The sequence below is a fragment of the Nycticebus coucang genome, chromosome 14 (assembly GCF_027406575.1).
Source record: "Nycticebus coucang isolate mNycCou1 chromosome 14, mNycCou1.pri, whole genome shotgun sequence".
NCBI classification, from domain to species: Eukaryota; Metazoa; Chordata; class Mammalia; order Primates; family Lorisidae; genus Nycticebus; species Nycticebus coucang.
Genome location: NC_069793.1, coordinates 31724301 through 31731875, shown reverse-complemented (window position 1 = coordinate 31731875; position 7575 = coordinate 31724301).

Genomic DNA, 7575 nt, shown 5'->3' with positions numbered 1-7575 from the left:
CGTTGTGGCGGGCATCTGTACTCTCAGCTACTTTCAGAGAATCACTTGAGCCCAGGAGTTTGAGGTTGTTGTGAGCTATGATGCCACAGCACTCTACCAAGGGGAACATAGTGACACTCTGTCTCAAAAAAAAAGAAAAGAAAGAAAGAAATAGGGCGGCGCCTGTGGCTCAGTGAGTAGGGCGCCAGCCCCGTATGCCGAGGGTGGTGGGTTCAAGCCCAGCCCTGGCCAAACTGCAACAAAAAAATAGCCGGGCGTTGTGGCGGGGGCCTGTAGTCCCAGCTGCTCGGGAGGCTGAGGCAAGAGAATCGCGTAAGCCCAAGAGTTAGAGGTTGCTGTGAGCCGTGTGACGCCACGGCACTCTACCCGAGGGCGGTACAGTGAGACTCTGTCTCTACAAAAAAAAAAAAAAAAGAAAGAAAGAAATAGTTCACCAGTCATTATTTTTAATGACTTTACTAAGAGATCTGACCTGTTGTCTTTAGTAATATCTCACATTCTAATATATATGATTGTTTTCTTTCTTTCTTTTCTTCTTTCTTTCTTTTTCTTTCTTTCTTTCTTTTTTTTTTTTTTTAACAGTTTTTATTTTTTTATTTTATTTTTTGTTGTTTTTTTTGGCCGGGGCTGGGTTTGAACCCGCCACCTCCGGCATATGGGACTGGCGCTCTACTCCTTGAGCCACAGGCATCACCCCCTTTTTTTTTTTTTTTTTGAGACAGAGTCTCACTATATTGCCCTTGGTAAAGTGCTGTAGCATCACAGCAACCTCAAATTCTTGGGCTTAAGCAATTCTCTTGCCTCAGCCTCCTGAGTAGCTGGGACTATAGCGCCCACCACAGCGCCCAGCTACTTTTGTTGTTGTTGTTGTAGTTGCCATGGTTATTTGGCAGGCCCGGGCTAGGTTTGAATCCACCAGCCCAGGTGTATGTGGCTGGCACCCTAGCTGCTGAGCTACAGGCACCGAGCCTATATGATTGTTTTCTTGTGGTATCATTTAAACCGAAAGTGTGCTCTAAAGGAGTGATTAGATTCTGGTTAAACATTTTGGCAATATGTTATAGGTATAGCTATGTACTTTGTGATAAATCAGACTACTAGTTTGAGGCTAAGTTTGATAACTGAGGGTGGTTACCATCAAATCTCTTCATAAGGGTAATTATAGAATAAGCCTGTTCCCCACTATAATTTTTACCATGGTTTTTTTAACAGAAAAAACCCAAACTGTATTCAATAATTTTACTTTTTTAAAAATTTTTTTGAGACAGAGTCTCACTCTTTTGCCCTGGGTAGAGTGCTATGGCAACAAAGCTCACAGCAACATCAAATTCTTGGGCTCAAGCAATTCTCTTGTCTCTGTTTCCCAAGTAGCTGAGACTACAGGTGCCCACCACAATACCCAGCTAATTTTTCCATTTTCAGTAGACATGGGGTCTTGCTCTTACTCTGGCTCGTCTTGAACTCTTGAGCTCAAATGATCCACCCACCTCAGCCTCTCAGAGTGCAAGGAGTACAGGTATGAGCCACTTTGCCCAGTCCTGTAAAATAATTTAAAGAGGTTTATTCTGAACCAAGTGTGTATGGCCGAAAGCACATGTTTTCAAGAGGTTCTGAGAAAATGTTCCTGTAGTAACAGTGTTACAGTTTGGACATTCACATAATATCATAAGTCAATACCTGGAAAACATACATTTGTTAAAGAAGTGAAGCTTTGTCTACAGGCTTAGAATGTTTTCACATAAGAATGTCTGTTAATCAGACACCAGCCACTCCACTAGACATTTATGGATCTGTTAAGTAAATTGATGGGCTATAGGTGTAGTTTGAGCTTTGTCCCTTGCATGTCCCCAGACCTGTTAATGGTTAGTATCTTATTATAAGTAAGAGTAAGAAGAGTAACTCCAAAGGGAGGGAGCATGACAAGGTAGGTGTGTGTGACCTCCCTTCTCCTCTTGACAGGCAAACTCAGCTTTAAGGTTTTTCTGGGGTCCCCTTGACCCAGAGGAAGTCTATTTAGTTGGGGGAGGGCCTTAAGAGTTTATTTTAGTTCACAGTTTAGTCATCTATTGGTAAACCTTTCCTGAATTAATAAAATATTTTGTAATTAAACAAATACTTTTCTATTTCTATATTAATAGAAAAGTTTTTTTGTGTGTGGAAAAGAACATTTAAAAAGCAATTTTAAAAAGCCACTCATTGTGGCTCAGTGAGTAGGACACCGGCCCCATATACCAAGGGTGGTGGGTTTGAACCTGGTCCCAGCCAAAACTGCAACAAAAAAATAGCTGGGCATAGTGGTGGGCGCCTGTAGTCCCAGTTACTCGGGAGGGTGAGGCAAGAGAATGCCTAAGCCCAAGAGCTGGAGGCTGCTGTGAGCTGTGATGCCACAGCACTCTACCAAGGGCGACAAAATGAGACTCTGTCTCTAAAAAAAAAAAAGCAATTTAGGAGGTCAGGCGTGATTGCTCACACCTGTAATCCTAGCACTTTGGGAGGCTGGGGTGGGTCACTTGACCTCAGGAGTTCAAGACCAGCCTGAGCAAGAGCAAGACCCTATCTCTACTAAAAATAGAAAAAAAGTAGCTGAGCATAGTAGCACACACCTATAGTTCCAGCTACTACAGAAGCTGAAGCAAAAGGATCACTTGAGCCCAAGTGTTTGAGGTTGCTGTGAGCTATGATGTCACGACATTCTACCCAGGGCTACAGAGTGAGACTCCATCTCAAAGAATAAATAACAGAGGTGCGAGGATCTCTTGAGCCCAGAAGTTTGAGGTTACAATGAGCTATGATTACTATTCTCTAGCCTGTTTAAAAAAAAAAAGGCAAAATTATCAATTAAAATGCTAATACTACAATATCAATAGTGATATTTAAGATTTATTTGAAGTTCTTTTTATCCTTAGAATATATCCCAGTAAGGATGTTCAGACAGAATATCACCTATAAAAATCACTTGAAATAAGTTTTGTCTCATTGTTGGTATGTTGGTGATTTGTTTTTATTTGGTGTAGTTTGAAAGTGTCCACTCGTTGGAAGTCCACTTGTTGGGAACTTAATCTTCATTGCAACAGTGTTGAGAGGTGGGTACATGAAGAGGCAACTAGGTCATGAGGTCTGTCCTCATGAATGGTTTTAATGTTGCTATCTTCTGGAGTGAATTCCTGATGATAAAAGGGTTTTAGGATTCAGCCCATCTTTCCCCTCTTTCATGCAGGTGCTCTTTTGCCCTTCTGTCTTCATCTATGGGATTATGCAGCAAGAAGTCCTTTGTCAGATGCTGAGCAGATTACAGTATGATGCCCTTGGACTTCCCAGCCTCCAGAACTCTGAGCCAAATCAATTTCTTTTCTTTATGAATTACCTGGTCTGGCTTGGCGCCTGTAGCTCAACAGCTAGGGCGCCAGCCACATACACCAGAGCTGGCGGGTTCAAAGCCAGCCCAGGCCTGCCAAACAACAATGACAACTACAACCAAAAAATAGCTGGGCCTTGTGGCGGGCACCTGTAGTCCCAGCTACTTGGGAGGCTGAGGCAAGAGAATCGCTTAAGCCCCAGAGTTGGAGGTTGCTGTGAGCTGTGACGCCATGACACTGTGAGGCAAGAGAATCGCTTAAGCCCCGGAGTTGGAGGTTTCTGTGAGCTGTGACGCCATGTCGCCAGGGCGACAAAGTGAGACTCTGTCTCAAAATAAATAAATAAATAAATAAAAAATAATTACCTGGTCTATGGTATTCTATTATAGGAACACAAATGACTAGGACAGTATTTATTTGTGAACTTAATGCTTGCCTTTTTTATTGTTTTTAAGTGTACAATTGCTGAAATATTTGTTTTAATGCTATTTTATCCATAAAGTGTTCACTTAGGGAAAGTTGAGTGTTTCTTCTACTTTGACAAGTCTTCCCACGTTGATTTTATAATAGTGTTGGACTAATTATGAAATGTAGAACACAGCAAACAACTCTAATTTTTCCTATCTTTTTTTATAAGACAAAGTATCAAATCTTAGTGTTTGTCTAGGAAATCTAAGGGAGTCCTCCTGAATATATTGTTTTATTTTTTTCCAATTTGGAATTTGATAGTTCAGGCTACCAAAATATTATAGCAGATTAGATGGCTCAAGATAGGATCATGGGTACTGAGAAAGAATATTTGGTTATTTTTTTAATCAAAGTGATAGCATGTTTTAAATAAATACAAATGATAGGAACAGTTTTGTAAGAAACTTCAGCTTTTTCATAAATAATTTATTTTAATTAACCAATTGCATCATAAATGAAAACCTAAGCAGAGAAGATTGTTTCACTGAGGTTTGGAATCTCTGTTATGCAAAAAATATATACAGAAGATAAAGAATAATCAATTTGACCCAGAAATAGCCACATTTTAACTTTATATAAATAAATAAAATATTTGGCAACATTTTCATGCATCCTTGTATTCGTATGTTATCTGGTTAATAAGCCCAACAAAACCGAGTAAACTTTGCCAAAATTTACATCACTTCACAGCTTCCTTTCAGGCTTAGGTATTTTAAACCAAGACAAAATTAACATTTCTCCTACCTTCCAGTACTTGCTATACACACTAAAATTTTCTCCTTTTTTGTGTTTACCTTTTTCTTATTCTGGATCAAACTTGTATTTTATTTTAAGACAAATCGACTCTTTTTTTTTTTTTTTTTTTTTGGCCGGGGCTGGGTTTGAACCCGCCACCTCTGGCATATGGGACCGGCGCCCTACCCGCTGAGCCACAGGCGCCGCCCAAATCAACTCTTTTTTGTCCTTGAAAAACAAAAACCTCTACATATACAGTGGTTTCTCAATCATTGTTGCTCAATAACTCATATTAGTTATAAAACTTTTATTTTTTGAGACAGAATCTTACTCTATTGCCCAGATTAGAGTGCCATAGTGTCCTCCTAGCTCAGAGCAACCGCAAACACTTGGGCTTGAGTGACCCCTTTGCTTCAGCCTTCTCAGACTAAAGTAGCCTCACCTTTGCTCAGGCTGGTCTTGAACTCCTAAGCTCAGGCAATGCACCCAATTCAGACTCCAGGAATGGCTGGATCATAGCCATGAGCCACCTTGCCCAGCAGTTACAAATCTTAACTAAAAGAACTATCTTTATTGACAGAAAAAACTAGGAAATAGTACTGAGACTTGTTTGTCATATATAAACATTATTTTACCAAACAAAGCTCATAAATACACATAACACAAGTATAGCCACATACATTGTTTCTTCCCCTAAGTGGCAAGAATGAACAAGTTCAAAAACATGATCCAAAGATAACCCATTTTATACCGCATGCAAATAAGAAGCAAACTACATAAAATTAAATTAATGCTCTACAGTTTGTGTTTCAGTGTGTAATCTCACAAATTATCTAAGAATTCAATGATTTTTTTTTTAATTTTTTGAGACAGAGTCTCACTATGTTGTTCTCAGTAGAGTGCTGTGGTGTCACAACTCACAGCAACCTCAAATTCTTGGGCTCAAGTGATTCTCTTGCCTCAGCCTCCCAAGTAGCTGGGACTACAGGCGCCTGCCACAAAACCTGGCTATTTTTTTGTTACAATTATCATTGTTGTTCGAACCGGGCCAGGTTCGAACCTGCCAGCCCCTGCGTTTGTGGCCAGTGCCCTAACCACAGAGCTATAGGCGCTGAGCCAAGAATTTAATGATTATTGTTTAATTTTATTCCATGGATTTTAGTTATTTAAAAACATGGGAAATAATGTTCAATATACTGTCCTATAAAATACATTTACACTTCACATTAAGAGCTTTTCAGAATTATGATTCAATTTAAATACCATGTATATTTTTATGATCTATCTGTTACTTGAGATTTGGTATGAAATAAAATAGAAAAAAAAATTTTTTTTTTTAAACAGAGTCTCACTTTGTCACCCCCAGTAGAGTAGCTGGGCATCATAGCTCACAGCAACCTCAAACTCCTGGGCTCAAGTGATTCTCTTGCCTCAGTCTCCCAAGTAGCTAGAACTAAGGCACTTATCACAATGCCGGGCTATTTTAGAGATGGAGTCCCACTCTAGCTCAGGTTGGTCTTGAACTAGTGAACTCAGGCGATTGGCCCACCTTGGCCTTCCAAAGTGCTGGGATTATAGGCATGAGCCACTGCACGTGGCCTTAGGTAACCATTTTTATTAATTTCCGGTTTAATTCTTCCTGTGTGTATGTGAGTGTTGTTCTGATTTTTATTTTTTAAATGAGTAATACATATATTTCATTTCTTATACAAAAGGTACACAATTATACATTTTTTTTTCCACTTAGTATATCATGGAAGTCACTTCCTTCTGGTAAACTAGTGAGTGGCTTAATGAAAATAAAGATTTTCATCATTCCTTTTTTTTGAGAGACAGAGCCTCAAGCTGTCACCCTGCGTAGAGTGCTGTGGCATCACAGCTCACAACAATCTCCAACTCCTGGGCTCAAGCGATTCTCCTGCCTCTGCCTCCCAAGTAGCTGGGATTACAGGCGCCTGTCACAGCGCCCGGCTGTTTTTTGGTTGCAGCCATCATTGTTGTTTGACAGGCCTGGGCTGAATTCGAACCCGCCAGCTCAGGTGTATGTGGCTGGCACCTTAGCCGCTTGAGCCACAGGCACGGAGCCATCACCATTCCTTTTTTTATGTATTTGCACAGGACTCCACTGTATGCATCTATCATAAGTTTCTCAACCCTATTGATGGATATCTGCCTGGCTTCCAATCATTTGCCGTAAAGATAATGTTTCAGCAAATAATCTTGTACATATGTTGTTTTATATTTGTGGATCTATATCTTTAAGGTACAATCTTAAAAAAGGGATTGCTGAATCAAAAAGTGTATGCATGTGTAATTTTATGAAATTCCCTTCTATGGAATTTATGAAATTGTGCCATTTTGCACCTGAAAATTAGTGTACTTATTTTTACCATAGCCTCTTTAATAAAGTATGTTGCCAAATTTGGATTTTTTTCCCTAGGTAAAAAGTGTAATATCAGGTTAGTTTTATTCACATTCCTTTTCTTTTCTTTCTGTCTTTCTTTCTTTTTTTTTTTTGTTGAGACAGAGTCTCACTTTGTCACCCTCAATAGAGTGCAATGGAATCATAGCTCACAGCAACCTCAAATTCTTGGGCTCAAGTGATTCTCTTGCCTCAGTCTCCTAAGTAGCTGGGACTACAGGTGCCTGCCACAACGCCTGGCCTCATATTTCTTTCCTTACCAGTGAGGCTATGTATCTTTTTAGACATTTAAGGGTTACTTACTGTCTTTTACTCTGGAATCTTCTGTTCATGACTTTTTTCTGTTGTATTTTTTGTTCTTCATTGTCTTGAGTTTTAAGAACTCTGTCTACATTAGAGAGATTAAATTTTGGAGTATTATAGAGGTTGCAAATATTTCATCATTTTTCATTTTTAATGTAGTTTTTAAATTGTTAATATTATTATCATTTTAATTTAATGTACTTTTTTTTCGAGACAGAGTCTTACTTTGTCACTCTGGATAGAGTGCAGTGGTGTCATCATAGCTCACAGCAACCTCAACTTCTTGGCCTG